The sequence below is a fragment of the Anabrus simplex genome, chromosome 2 (genome assembly GCF_040414725.1).
Source record: "Anabrus simplex isolate iqAnaSimp1 chromosome 2, ASM4041472v1, whole genome shotgun sequence".
Lineage (NCBI taxonomy): Eukaryota > Metazoa > Arthropoda > Insecta > Orthoptera > Tettigoniidae > Anabrus > Anabrus simplex.
This window is the reverse complement of record NC_090266.1, coordinates 355,335,800-355,350,423: the sequence shown is the minus strand read 5'-3', so window position 1 is coordinate 355,350,423 and position 14,624 is coordinate 355,335,800. Positions and strand designations below refer to the sequence as shown.

The window sequence follows — 14,624 nt, the reverse complement described above, 5'->3', positions numbered from 1 at the left end:
TAGAGGTGACATATGAATTATTGTGAAACAAATGAATTATTTGCAATGCATAGTCAATAATATGACATCAAACACTTGACAGCAGAGTTTCCTGGCTTTACTAAACAATCAGAGACAAAAAATATGCAAATCAGCAATAAAAGCATAGTCCATGCATACATATTTTTCACAGTGCACGTTTGATGAAAGCAGGTTGGTCACATTTCTCATGGCAACACACTTCCATAATCCTTGTTCGAAGCAGTATTCCTAGGGTGTTATAAATTCAACAGGAAATTCATAGGTGCAGCAGCATTGAGAAAAAGCAAATTCTATTAAGTTAGAGAATCCTGCTACCTAGATGGAAATCCACAAATGATTGAAGGCATAAGAAGTGGTCTCTGTGCGATATGTTAATGTCATTGTCAGAAGATATCATAATTGTATCTGTGACAAATTTCATAATATTTATGTATGAACAGAAGAAGAAAATGACAGGCTGTACAATGCCTGTGCACTTTGCTGTAATTAGCTTCTTGATGAATTCAGTACTTTCAGGAACTGTGGAGTTCTATACATTTGAACCTTGATATCTCGAATCTCCTCTAAATTTTATTTCGAGTTACCGAAATTTCGAGCTATAGAGAATATCGTTTTTGAGCATGTGTAGCACATAGTCAAATCATATGTATCTATGGGCTTATACTGAATACATTATTTTTAACAGTACTTAAAAAATATACCAACAAAAATCTATTTTACGGCATCAGTTTAATTACAACCCTTATTATAATAACGTTTTAGAAGACAGGATACAGTACATACAGTAGTGAAACATGACACATACTTCCATTAACACCTTTGTAAAAAAAAATCCATTAGTCTCTTCTGTTTGTTACGGTTAACCTTTCCTCCCTTCACTTGGAAACTTTTCATCAATACCACGCAGCCGAGGTTCGTAAATGAAGCTTGTCATGCGCGACTTCGGGCATTGCTTTCATACGTGACCGGTAATGAATTTACACCCGAGAAACAGCGAGGCTTCGCCGATTTTCCAATCACTAGAAGTTTTAGTTTTTTGGTCCCTGTCATATTAGCTCCCAGCATCACTGTAACCCTTTCTTTACTTGTTAACTGTTCCTCACAAACCACAAATGCCTTATTGCACAGTTAATGTTGCACAAATTTTGAGTTATAGAGTATTTTTTGATTCAAGAAATCAAGAAATTAGTGTAATAAAATTTCGAGTAATATAGAAATAAATACACGTGAAGAATAGGGCAAACGGCCGGAAAATTTAAGCTACTTCAAGATACTGAAAATTCTAGTAATGGAGATTCGAGTTTCGGCTGTAGTTCATCATCTCTATTGGTTCCCCAGGAGTCAAACTAGAGAAGAATATTAGTACGTGCCTGTATATCTGGTCGCATTTAGGAAGACCTTCGAATCCCCCTGTCAAATTAGTTGATTTGCTTGTAAACACCTTCATGTTCAGTAAATTGATCGGTCATATTTCTGGGAAAATGGCCAGTGGGCTCCAAAACAAGGGTGTACAAATAGGGTAGTGGCATACCATCCATCACAGTCCCTGCTGTTATCATGTGTGGTTGCTGCTGTGGATTCAGCTGAACCAAAGATGTGCTTGCTTCCCTTCACTACAAAGGTTTGTCCAGATTGCAACATTTTATCAAATCTTGATTGGTCAGCATTCGTTATTTGATCTGGTGACAAGTATTTCCTCACTGAGAGACCTGATATCTCTCATGAATTCATGAGCTCTTTGTTCAGTATCAGCAGCTCCTAGGGAATTCTGAGAGTCAGTTCTCTTAAATTTCATAGCACAGTTGCAATGTACGGTCATATATTGTGGCATTTTCCTGACTCTTTGCCATAAAATGGCCACGCACTTCACGGTTTATCAAATCCTGCAGGCTGTTTGGGTTTGATGAGCATCGTTGTTTGAGTGTGCTTTTTTAAGTTTTGTAACACAGCACTACTCTTCATTTTTATTTTCTGTGCTAAGGTTGTTGTGAGTTTCAGACGAGGTGTCATATCATTTGCTAAACCAGGACGACACAGATGTGGAGTATCAAAATTTCCATCTTTTTCTCTTGGTTGTTTTGTCCATATCTTATATGCATCAGCCACATATCCTCCTGGAAACTTCATTTTTTGTCTTTCTTGAAGGTGATGGCTGACAGAGTGAGAAGCCGCTTCCTTGGACATCCACCACTGGTGAAATTGCTTCTCACTCACTGTCATTGCACTATCACTTTCCTCATCTGTGGGATGTAAAGCCAATAACACTGTTATTCTTCTTTCTTCAATTTTGGCCTACTTTGGACCATGGTAAACAATTGACTTGCTTGTTAGGCCTTTATTCTTCTCTCAGAACTTCATCATTTTGCTGTAGTTCCTCTTCCTCTCCTCTGACCACATGTTCTTGGACTTTTCATTTTGTTTTTCTTGGAACCACTTGAATTTATCTATTTTAGCTCAAAACATATCTCTAATAAAGATTTCTTTTGGATTATTATTATTATTATTATTATTATTATTATTATTATTATTATTATTATTATTATTATTATTATTATTATTATTATTACCGAGCTCGATAGCTGCAGTCGCTTAAGTGCAGCCAGTATCCAGTATTCGGGAGATAGTAGGTTCGAACCCCACTGTCGGCAGCCCTGAAAATGGTTTTCCGTGGTTTCCCGTTTTCACACCAGGCAAATGCTGGGGCTGTACCTTAATTAAGGCCACGGCTGCTTCCTTCCCACTCCTAGCCCTTTCCTGTCCCATCGTCGCCATAAGACCTGTCTGTGTCGGTGCGACGTGAAACAACTAGCTAAAAAAATATTATTATTATTATTATTATTATTATTATTATTATTATCATCATCCTTTGAGCCAATGACAAAGATCTTTGTGCTGCTGTATACTGGAAGGAAACATTTACAGTAATCATGATGCCAGATACTGAAACATAATTAAACTCACCCTAAATGCCCTAGAATATTCTACTATTTGCTCAGGGAAGGTATTTATCACATCGTCATAATTCAGTGCCCATATGTTAGCATTCTCAACTTGTGTAACTGACAAGTTGCTAAGCCTTTCTTCTTTCATTATTGTTCCATGGTATTCCTTCAACTTTTTCTGGGTGGAAAAGATCATTCAGCCAAGTAGTTTGTCATCTTATGCAGAGCAGTTGCAACTGCAGTGCCCAGATTGTGATGTATCCACTGTAGGGCTTCCTGTTGAGACAATCTGGGAGATTGTGTCATTGTCGTCAGTTTTGAAATTCGTTAAAGGGTCGTACTCATCATTATTAGCATATTTTCTTTCTTCTGGACAGTCGTCAAGGCACCTTGTGGAATTCTTCTTCCTCGTGTTCTTTCCTCACACGAGTCAACCCTGCTGAGTTTCTTGCCTTGATATCCATAGGAATTATAGAACTGTAGAACCTTTGAATATTCTTCAAGGAATCCATACAATTAACACACAGTTCCTAATTTATTGTTTGTAGTGTTTATTCTTATGGGAGAATCACCCCATAGACGGGTCATGATTCCAGTCTCCAGTGACTAAGGTTTCTGTAAAATCTCACTTGCTTCACGTCATTAACTTTCTTCTGGATGATGTCATTCTCAATTTCAAAGTGGAAATTTCTTTCCATCTCTCACGAAGACTCGGACATATGTTTAATGATCTGACCAGCAAGTAGGCAAAGGATGTTTAATTATATCTCTAGACATTTTCAGGTGCTTTCTTAAAATACTCCAATGATGTGTCGAAGATAAGAAAAATTATGAAGTTTATGATGGACATTAAAAAGTGCAGAAGAGAACCGACAGGTATCAGCAGCGCAAGTACCAATTAGAGAAAGGGAATAGCCTGTGCATGGTGTGAATTCTGTCAACTGATTTATTTTAGAATTCTTTCTCGCAGCCTTGTATACTTCCCATACATGTTACTAGAGTTATCATATGACTGCCCTCTACAATTTTATTCATCAATTTCAACTTGTTTAGTATAGTCAAAATCACTTGCTGTAATTCTTAATATTTGTGGCTTACATTAGGAATGAAATGCAAGAAACACTCCACAGGAGTTCCATCTTCTTTGACATATTGTACAATGAAGGACAGCTGATCTTCATGAGACAAGTCCGGTCTTTAATCAACACTTACGGAATTGTACTTGGCTAGTTTAAGTTCTCCCAGAGTAAATTTCACTACTTTCTCATCTATTATTGTAATGCATTCCTCATATATGGCAAAGGGTAGACAGGAAACAAAACCTTTTCCTTTACTCCTACTTCTGGCAATGTACTCAAGAAGAAATGGGTACATATATTTTGTATGGTTAATGGATACACTTACATACATTCGCATACATAAAATTAAAAATGTACTACATTATACTAAATTAAGAAGGGGTGTTATCAGCACTTGCATTGAATACTACACAGGTGAGTAGCAACTCCGTCAGAACTGAATGGCCAGAGATATCACCCAGGCTGGGCTGAGTGGCACGGATGGTTGATCCCAACTCGGCAGGTTAGAACCTGGCTCAGTCCGGTAGTATTTCAAGGTGCTCAAATACGTTAGCCTTACGTCGGTACTGGCGCATAAAATAACTCCTGTGGGACAAATTTACAGCACCTCAGGGCATCTCCAAAACCCGTCAAAGTAGGTCTGAGAGACACCACACTAAATTATTTCTGTTATTGCAAGGAAACTATGAAGACCACTGACTGGAAGTTCTGTCTACCTTTCAAGTAACTATTCACAACCAATTATTATTATTATTATTATTATTATTATTATTATTATTATTATTATTATTATTATTGTGACCACATCTGTCTGACTCCATGGCTAAATAATACCAATATAAATGGTCCGTTATTGGACATTATAAATTTTCCAGCTAACTCATTCTTGTTGCCAGCGTTTCGCCCCCATGTGCTAGGCTGGGCTCATCAGTTGGTACCTAGCACATCTACCAAGACGCTGGATAGTGCATACCATGGAGGCCACTGCGTAGGCTAATTGTAGCTACCAGCAGTGCCAATGCACTATGAGAGACTTTGTCTCATTATCAAAAATTGATGCCTGCGTGGCCATCAGATGATATAGATGTTGATTCCCATACGGAATCTGAAATTTTTGTTCCGAATGAGTAAATTTATAATACCAATATAAATGATCCGTTATTGGACATTATAAATTTTCCAGCTAACTCATTCTTGTTGCCAGCGTTTCGCCCCCATGTGCTAGACTGGGCTCGTCCCGCCTGTGTCCGAATAGCGCCACAGGCTGTGTGGACATGCTGTTCAAGGGTCTCAACATTAGGTTAGTATAAAACCGGGGAAAAAAGGGCTCCCATTTATATTGGTATTATAAATTTACTCATTCGGAACAAAAATTTCAGATTCCGTATGGGAATCAACATCTACAGTATATCATCCATGGCTAAATGGTTAGCATGGTGGCCTTTGGTCCGAGGGGCCCAGCGTTCAATTCCTAGCTGGATCAGAGATTTTAACCTTCATTGGTTAATTCCAGTGGTTCAGGGCATGGGGTTGTGTGCCGTCTTCATCGTTGGAATTCATCATAGGCAGGGCCCCATTCTCACAAACACGCAGGTCGCTCATCATGCATTAACTCGGAAGACCTACACTAGGCCTTTCCGGAGGCCACACACCATTATTTTTTTATACTCGGCTTCTTAGGTGGCCACATGTTGGTCATGAATGTTTTCCTCAAACTTCCTCGGTGGTCATTCTGTGACTGTGTTGAATGGCTTGAGGTGTGTCATCAGTCACATGAAGGACTCTATCTTTCCCCACTTATGCTGCCAGGACCTACATCTGTTGTGATTGGTTTGTACTCTGTGCAGTGATATCAAACTCTTTTGTATTAAGTTGAAACCCGGGATCTCTACACAGGTTAGAGTATATTTCTAGTTGATCAGGGTTTGATGCAGCCAGAATGCGAATCAAGCTTCTTGTCTTGGGGTTGGTGGGTAGACATTTAGCCATTGTTGTCTGTTGGTCCATTATGCTTTGAGTGCTGACATTTCCAAAGTGAATAACATTTTCTGTTCCTGAAGTTCTGTTAATGAAAGGTTGCACAAAGTAATGCAGGTTAGACAAATCATGTATTTTTTTAAACCCAGGAGTGGTTGTGCGGCATCAGAGAGACACCACACTAGATTATTTCTGTCAATGCAAGGAAACTATCAAGACAACTGACTGGAAATTCCATCTACCTTTCATGTAATTATTCACAACCCAGTACACCAGTGTTAGTCTTACTTGTGTGGTTGTGAGTTATTGTTACACAAGTATCAACGTTGTCTGATGGAGGCTACGCAAACTTCACTGCTACAAAGTAAGTTCCTGTTTTGAAGTATTATCTTCAATATTAATGCATCAATTCTTCCGACTGTCTCTGTTTGCATGATTTTTTCCCTAAAAGAGATGTTTTTTAAAAATATCTTTAGTACTGAAAATGAGTGGAAAGGAGAGAAGATATAACCTTAACCACCTTGAAGACAGAAGGATTGTGCAGAGTTTGCTTGAAGATGATGACGATGAAGAAGGTGAATTGTATAGTGGTGAGGAGGAAGATGTTCTAAAAACCGGAAGGGAAAGTATAGACATTGAACGAAATGCAGACAGTAGTGATGAAGCAGGGGAAAATGTTCAAACCCGGTGACAAAATATCGTCATGCATTTAGCTTGTGTGAAAGGTGTTGCGAAGCTTGCTAAAACACCTAAAGAATGTTCGGAACTATTCTCTGATGACACAATGCTATCTACTATAATTGAGTGCACAAATGGGAAAACTGAACCGGTTCAAAGGAACTACAGCAGGAAAGGGACGCTCGATCTACCGACATATGTCAAATAAAGGCCCCAATTGGTATACTATACTTACGTGTTGCAGGGAAAAATATAATCACAGAAATACCAAGGAGATTAAGGCTAGCAATTAGACAGGTGTAGAGCTGTGCCGCTTGGTTATGTCAGATGTTTTAGGTTCCTATATACTGCCTAATTACAACCTGTGAAAAAGTTCGGTAAATTAAGTCAGAGCGGTCGATCCAGCAACACTGCACCTGCATAGCAGCAGGTTTTGACCACCTGCTCCCAACGTTGTTCAGTTGAGCATTGTGTGTGTGTGTTAGTGCATTGGTTCTGAACTGCGAACAGGAACATGAACGACCAAAAGATCAATGTACAGTTTTGTTTTAAGCTTGGTAAGACACCGAAAGAAACGCATGCGATGCTGGTACATGTTTATGAAGATCAAGCACTGTCCTTGAAGTGTTTGTATGAGTGGTTCGCCCGTTTTCAAGGAGGCCGGGAAAGTGTTTCTGACAACCCGCTTAGCGGAAGACCGGCGACTGCTGTTAGTGACAAAAAATATTGAGAATGTGAGGACATTAATCACGAACGATCGGCGATTAACTGTGCGCATGATAGCGGATGAACTGCAGATTAACCGTGAATCCGTGCGACAGATCGTTAACCCAGAAGTTAGGGAAGAGGAAAACGTGTTCTCGTCTTGTGCCACATCACTTGACTGACGATCAGAAGCAGGCACGTTTAGAGGCTTCACAAGATTTCCTGTTCCCACGACTCAAACTCGCTTTGAAAGGAAAGAGATTTGACGATATTCCTGACATCCAACGAAACGTGACGAGGCTTTTGAACACCATCCCAAAATAAGCTATCTTGCAAAGTTTCCAGGACATGTATCGCCAATCTCAGCAGTGCATAGTTATGGGAGGGGACTATTTCGAAGGACAGTAAGGTTACTGTCGTGCATTGTTCATCTATGTTGATAGTACAGGACTATTCGCCGAACTTTGTCACAGGTCGTAGATTTGGTAATTTATGTTCATCATTTCAAAATGTCCTGAAATTAATTAAATCTTTATTCGAAACTTGGCATAACATAATTGCCTTAGAAACAAAATGGTGTCTCTGAGACGCCATGCGACCTTCTATGACATAGAATTGTGTGCGACCACTGCAGGGTTAAAGAAACATTAGTATTCATGAAAAATACATCAAAGAGAAACAAAATTACAAAACAAGTATCGGTACCTTAAACAAATAGTTTGCTTGAATGATATGATGGCCTATATGTTTCCTGTCATTTGGATACGTCTAGCTCCTTAGTACCAAGCGAGTGGCTGCATGTTTTGGGTCACATGTCTGTCAGCTTGCGTTTGGGAGATAGTGGGTTTTGAACCCCACTGTCTATAGCCCTGAGGATGGTTTTCTGTGGTTTCCCATTTTCACACCCATTTTTCCTTCCCACTTCTATTCCATCATCGCCGTATGACCTATCTGTGTCATTGTGATGCGAAGTAAATTGTTGTTGGTTCCTTAAGGCAAAATAATCCTCAAAAGGCTGTCAAGCATGGACAAATTTCTGTTACTGGTGTCTCTACACATGATCTCATTTAACTGTCCTACTCACTGCGGGTACTGAAGTATAAAGCTAAATATATAGAGAGACAAAAAATAACTATGATATGATATACGATACAAGTTTCATATTGTCCGTATTGATGACTCCTTAATTCACTGTATAATTCAAAAGAGGGGATGTTCCACCTGATCAGTACAAGATTTAATGTTCACTTGTATTTAAAATACTAGTATTAGTTTCGACCTTGACCCTGTAATTGGGTCATCCTCAGCTAGATACAGACATTCTTAAATACTAAAAATAGCTCTCTTTGATGTAAATTTTTTATAGAATTATTTAAAAAATCACAGTTGTCCATAAAAGGTTCACTATGGTTGTTAAAAGTATCTTTTGTACACCAGCTGTTGTGAACTGTCCTTCACAAACAGTATGAAAATTTGTGTTTAAATTGTCTTAGAAATATATTATACTGTACAGAGTGTTTTTTAAGTCCAAGGACAAACTTCATGGGGTGATTTCTGACTGAGAATGGAGCACAAAAGTTCACATCACCTTTTGCTTGGAAGTACATAGTTTCCGTGATAGATGGCACTGAAGAACGACATCAAAGAAAGAGCCTTGGCACTCATTACATGGCCTGAATCCCATCCATTACGCAATAGATGTTTAAAGTGGCCTCCATGGGATTCAGTGCACGCGTTCACACATCGCATCATGGATTACCTCACTTCTTCCAATGTTCCCGCCTGTGTCTGAATAGCGCCACAGGCTGTGTGGACATGCTGTTCAAGGGTCTCAACATTAGGTTAGTATAAAACCGGGAAAAAAAGGGCTCCCATATTCCAAACAAGACTTTAAGTCCTTTCAAGTATGTCATATCTTTGGTATTAATGAGAAGAAGTTTGCCAGCAAAGGGAATATTGAACCTTACTTTGTTCACACACACACACACAAAAAAAAGCAGCAGGAGCTTTTAGAACAAAGTAATAATAATGGCATGTGGCCTCCGAAGAGGCCTGGTGCAGGTCTTTCGAGCTGATGCTGTATAGGCGACCTGCGGGTCTATGAGAATGGGACCCTACCTGTGATGAATTCTAATGATGAAGACGGCACATGCACCCAGGCCCCGAGCCATCAGAATTAACCAGTGAAGGTTAAAATCCGTGACCCGGCCGGGAATCAAACCTGGCCCCCTCTGGACCGAAGGCCAGCATGCTAACCATTTAGTCATGAAGCCGGAGAACAATGTTACCAAGAGGGGAATCAACCTCGCAGTTACAAAGTTACTTGTCATATGGGTTTTGAACCCTGAACTACAATGTACAGTTTTCATTGGCCTAATGGCCATGAATACACACCATATTTATGTTTAAGAGTTCATATCAGAACAACTCTTACTATTCCTAATAGCTAATCAGCTTTTTTACTTGCTACTCTTATTCCACAGAGGAGCCACCTCAAATAACTGATCGAGAGAGTCAGAAACACAGGTGCCAAAGCTCATACCACATGGTCAAGAAATAGAAAACAAAGTTAAATAGAACAGGCCAAGAACAAAATTAAAGGGATGCTGAACACCACAAGCAATCCCATAGCATGACTTGTTAATAAAACCTAATGGGGCAGAAGGCCCGGTGACACAGAGGACACGAAGGGTTCCATGATAGATGGCCCTGAAGAACAACATCAAAGAAAGAGCCCTGGCACGCATTACCTGGAGTGAATCCCATCCATGTCGTGACAGATGTTCAAAGTGGCCTCCATGGGATGCAATGCATATGTTCACACATCACATCATGGATTTCTGAAACCAGAACGAAGTTTACATTCAAAACACAGGATAGACCTTTGCAGTTAGAAAACTTAGTCACCAGAAAGCAAAGTGAAGAAGGAAACGAGGGTACACACTCGTACATCTTTACGTTTATCTAGTCCCCATTAGGGGCTTATACCATGTCCGTAGACAGCCTAGAAAACCTACATAATAAACTTAGAACCCTACATTACAATTGAAGGTAATTGCAGCATGTCTTAACTGTTACTTGGTAAAGAGGAGCACTGGTATTGTATCTTCTCTTCTCCACACATAGATAAAGTTACACGTGAGGAAATTTCTGCCTTGCCTAGCTGCTGCTACTTTGCCGCTACCCCTGCCTTGTCCATAGTCTCCCAGGAGGAGATCTCATTTTATGTTGCACTCCCGAAGTTCAGATCAAGACAGTCGTATTAAGATCAAAATCACTGTATATAAAGGAATGGGCTGGGTGTTGATCGGTAGAAAATGACGTAAATAGGCAGTAGTCTGATTGGTAGATAATGACACTGTAACTGTTCCCTCCCGTCAAGACACTTGAGGAGATGAAAGTTATTTTCTTGGGACACGTGAATATTAAATAAACTATTTGTGGCTTGCCCGCAAATTGCCACGCAAATAGAAACAATAAACATTCCATGGGTCCCCATTTCTCTATGTAATGTTTGGGCACCATGGTTACAGTTTTAAAATAAAACTGTAAACCAAAATTTATATTTACTAGCATAGAGACTTATACTTAAATCACAGGGGTAGGATTTTAAATAATTAACCATTAAGTATCGCTTAAGAAAGAAAATTAACGCAATATAAAATACAAATGAATTTATTATACAAAAAATGAGATGAATCGGAAAAGTTTCCTTAAAGCGTGGAGGAATTTATAATTTACTGAATTTACCATTGCTTGCTTTATCTAATTGAAGCTCACCAATTGCAGCTTCCGTTGAAGTCATCTGGTTTCCGTGGTTACTCGTTCTCTTCTCGATGTAGAATTTGCTCCATGGACATCCTTCCTTCCTTCTCTGAGATGGTACGGGCTATCTTGACTAACACTCCCTACTTGCCTAGTCTTTAAATTAGACATTGGCCCTATACTTGTAAAAACTGATCAGCGTTGATCGTATGAGGAGAAAATTGAGAGATATGAATTTTTCCATATTACTGTAGTAGAAATCTCAAACCAACTGAGCTATACTATTTATACGGTACAGACTTGTACCAAAATTCCGTAGACTTGAACTAAACATAGTTCTTCGTCCACAATATTTACTGAATATCACACAAGCCATAAGCTTGTTTCATTTCTCGTAGATCCGATAACATAACTGAAGCGACAACACATTGTACAAAATTAACTATGTCGCGGAGCGACCACACACTGTTTCAAAAATCAAATAACGTCGTTCAAAGTAGATGTTCACAGTAGAATTACTAGTGATGGAGTATCTCGTAGTTAGGCTGTAAGGTCCCGTTCTCGTGTTGAGAATCAGTATATATCCGGGCTCACCCCCACTCTTGGTAACAGTTCAATCTCAAAACTCATATACAACGAAGTATCTGATTCGATAGATCAAAGAATCAACTCCCCTTCTCTTCCTCGACAAGTCCAGAAGGCGTGGCGATGATATAGCTGACCAGCTTGCAAGCCTCGCGCACGGGTCGCTGTTTACTAGCCTTGGTCATAAAATAAACCCATGACTCACGCAAAATCCCAAGCTTCAAGAATAACCCTCCGTATACACAAATATGAGATGAAATGAAAACAACTATGTCTCAACATATTGAACGTATTTACAACATAATGAATTCTTATCCTACATAATATAATAATTTAAATAATAAAACGATGTTATCATGTATACAATATGATTCCAAAAAGCCTTGATTACAAATGATTGACGTTGAATAAATATGTTATTACAAATAATTGCCGATGGCGGATAAACTTAATATCAAATGATATCGCGTAAAATGATATTATATTAAATTAGTAGGGCTGGAGAAGCCTGGACGGTTACAACACCATAAGGCAGTAAGCTGATTGGTTGATCTTTACGTCATAAGACAGTCAAGGCAACAGGCTGGGCCACCTAATACATAAACAATATTAGACTTAGAAAAACAACAGTAATGACATCTTCTGATACACCAGTAAATTAAGTGGTCATAGTCCAGTTCAGCTTGTCTCAATGAGAATTCTGTATCAACAGATGTTTGCGTAAACTCAATGAGATGATGATTATGATGCTTGTTTAAAGGGCCTAACATCTAGGTCATTGGTCCCAACTCAGGAAGAGGCTGTATTACTGTTACATTAATATTACTAACTTAAAAGGTAGTTGTGGAGAGGAGTTACAAAGTGATTATAAATGGTAGCATTCAGAATGTATAAATGGTAGCATTCAGAATGTTTCAAGTTTCACTCTTTCCTTCTCCCTGACTCTACATGTTAGTTGCTTCTTGATGGGAATTTCCCAAGGGGCGAATAATGCTTTCATAAATCCATGAGCTATGCAGCCTGCACATGACTCATCACTCTACATTCCTTTTTACTCAATCATAGTTCTCAGAAATCCAACAGGTGAAAGTATATTTATCAGTACATATCTATATTCATTTCATTACTTGTGATAAAGGACTGTCATGTATATACTTCTGTAATTTAATTTCTTTATGATATAGTTAATAATACCATTTAATGAATTGTCTTTTAGTTAATTTTTTAAATTTGTGCTCCAAGAGAATAGTTGATGGTTGATAGAACCAGCTGGTGATGAGGACCAATAAATCAGGGCTGATTATGATCAGATTGTCAATACACTGTATGCATCTTTGGGTACTTTTGTATTATATCCCCTAAGACCTGTTGGTGAATGTAGTGTATGAAGAATGGCGATTATTATTCCATTCATCAGATCCCCTGTGAAAAATATCACTGAATATATGGTGTAAGGAAAGACAATCTGCTTGATATTGTCTGTGTTCCTGAAAGTTTAGTAATATACTTAAAATACACTCTACAGTGTGTAAATATTGTATTGTTGATTATAGCTCATTTTTGTAATTCAGTACATATTAACTATTCATTGATGTACTGTTTGTTGTCTCTTTTAGGTTCCCACTTAAGTTCTTGAGGTTTGGAAACTTGTTGTATATTATCAAGCTGCTTCTGTCATATCACCTGCAGTATGTTCAGAAATTGTCAGGGAAGAAACAAATTCCACTACTATCTACAGCTTAAGTGACATGACTAACTCAGAGAGTGTAACTGCTAGAAAATATTCTGTAATCCTTAGAAAATTCCAGGGTAAGTTTGGGACATTTTTTATGAATACATGCAGCTTTTAGCCAAAAAGATGTTTCTTAATCATGCTGAGCATGTATTTGACCCCAATTAGCATCTGTTTTGTGTACCCTTGAATTGTTGTTGATGGTGTTTTAATAACTAGACTGATTTAAATGTTCATACAGCATACCAGACCCAGTGTTTAATAATGATTTTTTTTTACTGCTGATAGTTGTTCTTTTAACAAGAAATTATTTACTCCTGTAGTAATGAGTACACCATTGTGTTAGGAGTGTAGTACTCTGTTAATGTTTTATTCTGACAAGGATTTATTCACAATAATTATTATTAAATTAATGTCGTATGGTCCACCTTTTTCAATCCTATATTATGCAATGCTATTGAATTGCATTACTGAACTAGGGACTAGTTTTGGCCTTGGCTGGCCATCTTCAGCCTTAATGTGATACATCTAATAACTAAACAAACGTAAAAGCACACAATTGACATAAAAACTAATGATATGTATAAAACCTGAAAAATAAATTAGGCTCTAAATTCCTAGCATCTGGAGTATGCTCATCATCCAGACTCTTTCTTGTATTGATATTCATAGAATTGTTAGTTCCATCGCTGCTGATCATTACAATTTCAATTGCAAAACGGGAACTGGTAAATGTTGATTCTGTAGTCAGATCATCAGTCACCAAATCTACTTGAGTGGTGTTAGCAGTATGCAAGCCACTGGATGCCACTGTAAATAACCACAAACTGATGCAGAATTGCTAGATTATGTTTCCACATCGACCAACGTAAATAAAATGAAATGTTCCCTATAGTGCTTGTTAAAAACATGCTGGAATTCTGTTGGACATTGTCAAGACGGCACATGAAGATGTGGTTAAAACTGACACATTCTTAATTTGTGGCTGATATAAATTCGCAATTCATTGTGGTGTCCATGAAATTAACCTGAATAAATGATAGATAAAAGTAGATAAAATTAATGAATAGAAGGAGAAAGAGCATGTTAGTCAAATGGCATAGGTTATATGAGACTTACCTCTCGTTGTGGCCTGTGGTG

At 38.4% G+C, this 14,624-nt stretch overlaps 1 protein-coding gene across 3 annotated transcripts in view; it reads left to right on the top strand.

Moving 5' to 3' along the window:
• The window catches only part of LOC136864135 (uncharacterized), a 210,154-nt gene that overhangs the window by 43,026 nt on the left and 152,504 nt on the right, over positions 1 to 14,624 (top strand). Inside the window, exon 2 of one of the 3 annotated variants that reach the window (XM_067140757.2) lies at positions 13,369 to 13,389. The exons of 1 other annotated variant lie outside the window; for it this stretch is intronic. The gene's annotated coding sequence lies outside the window, so the exon portion shown is untranslated. Of the gene's footprint in view, positions 1 to 13,368; positions 13,562 to 14,624 lie in introns of all 3 variants that reach the window. One more of the 3 variants, XM_067140756.2, reaches the window with a different exon arrangement.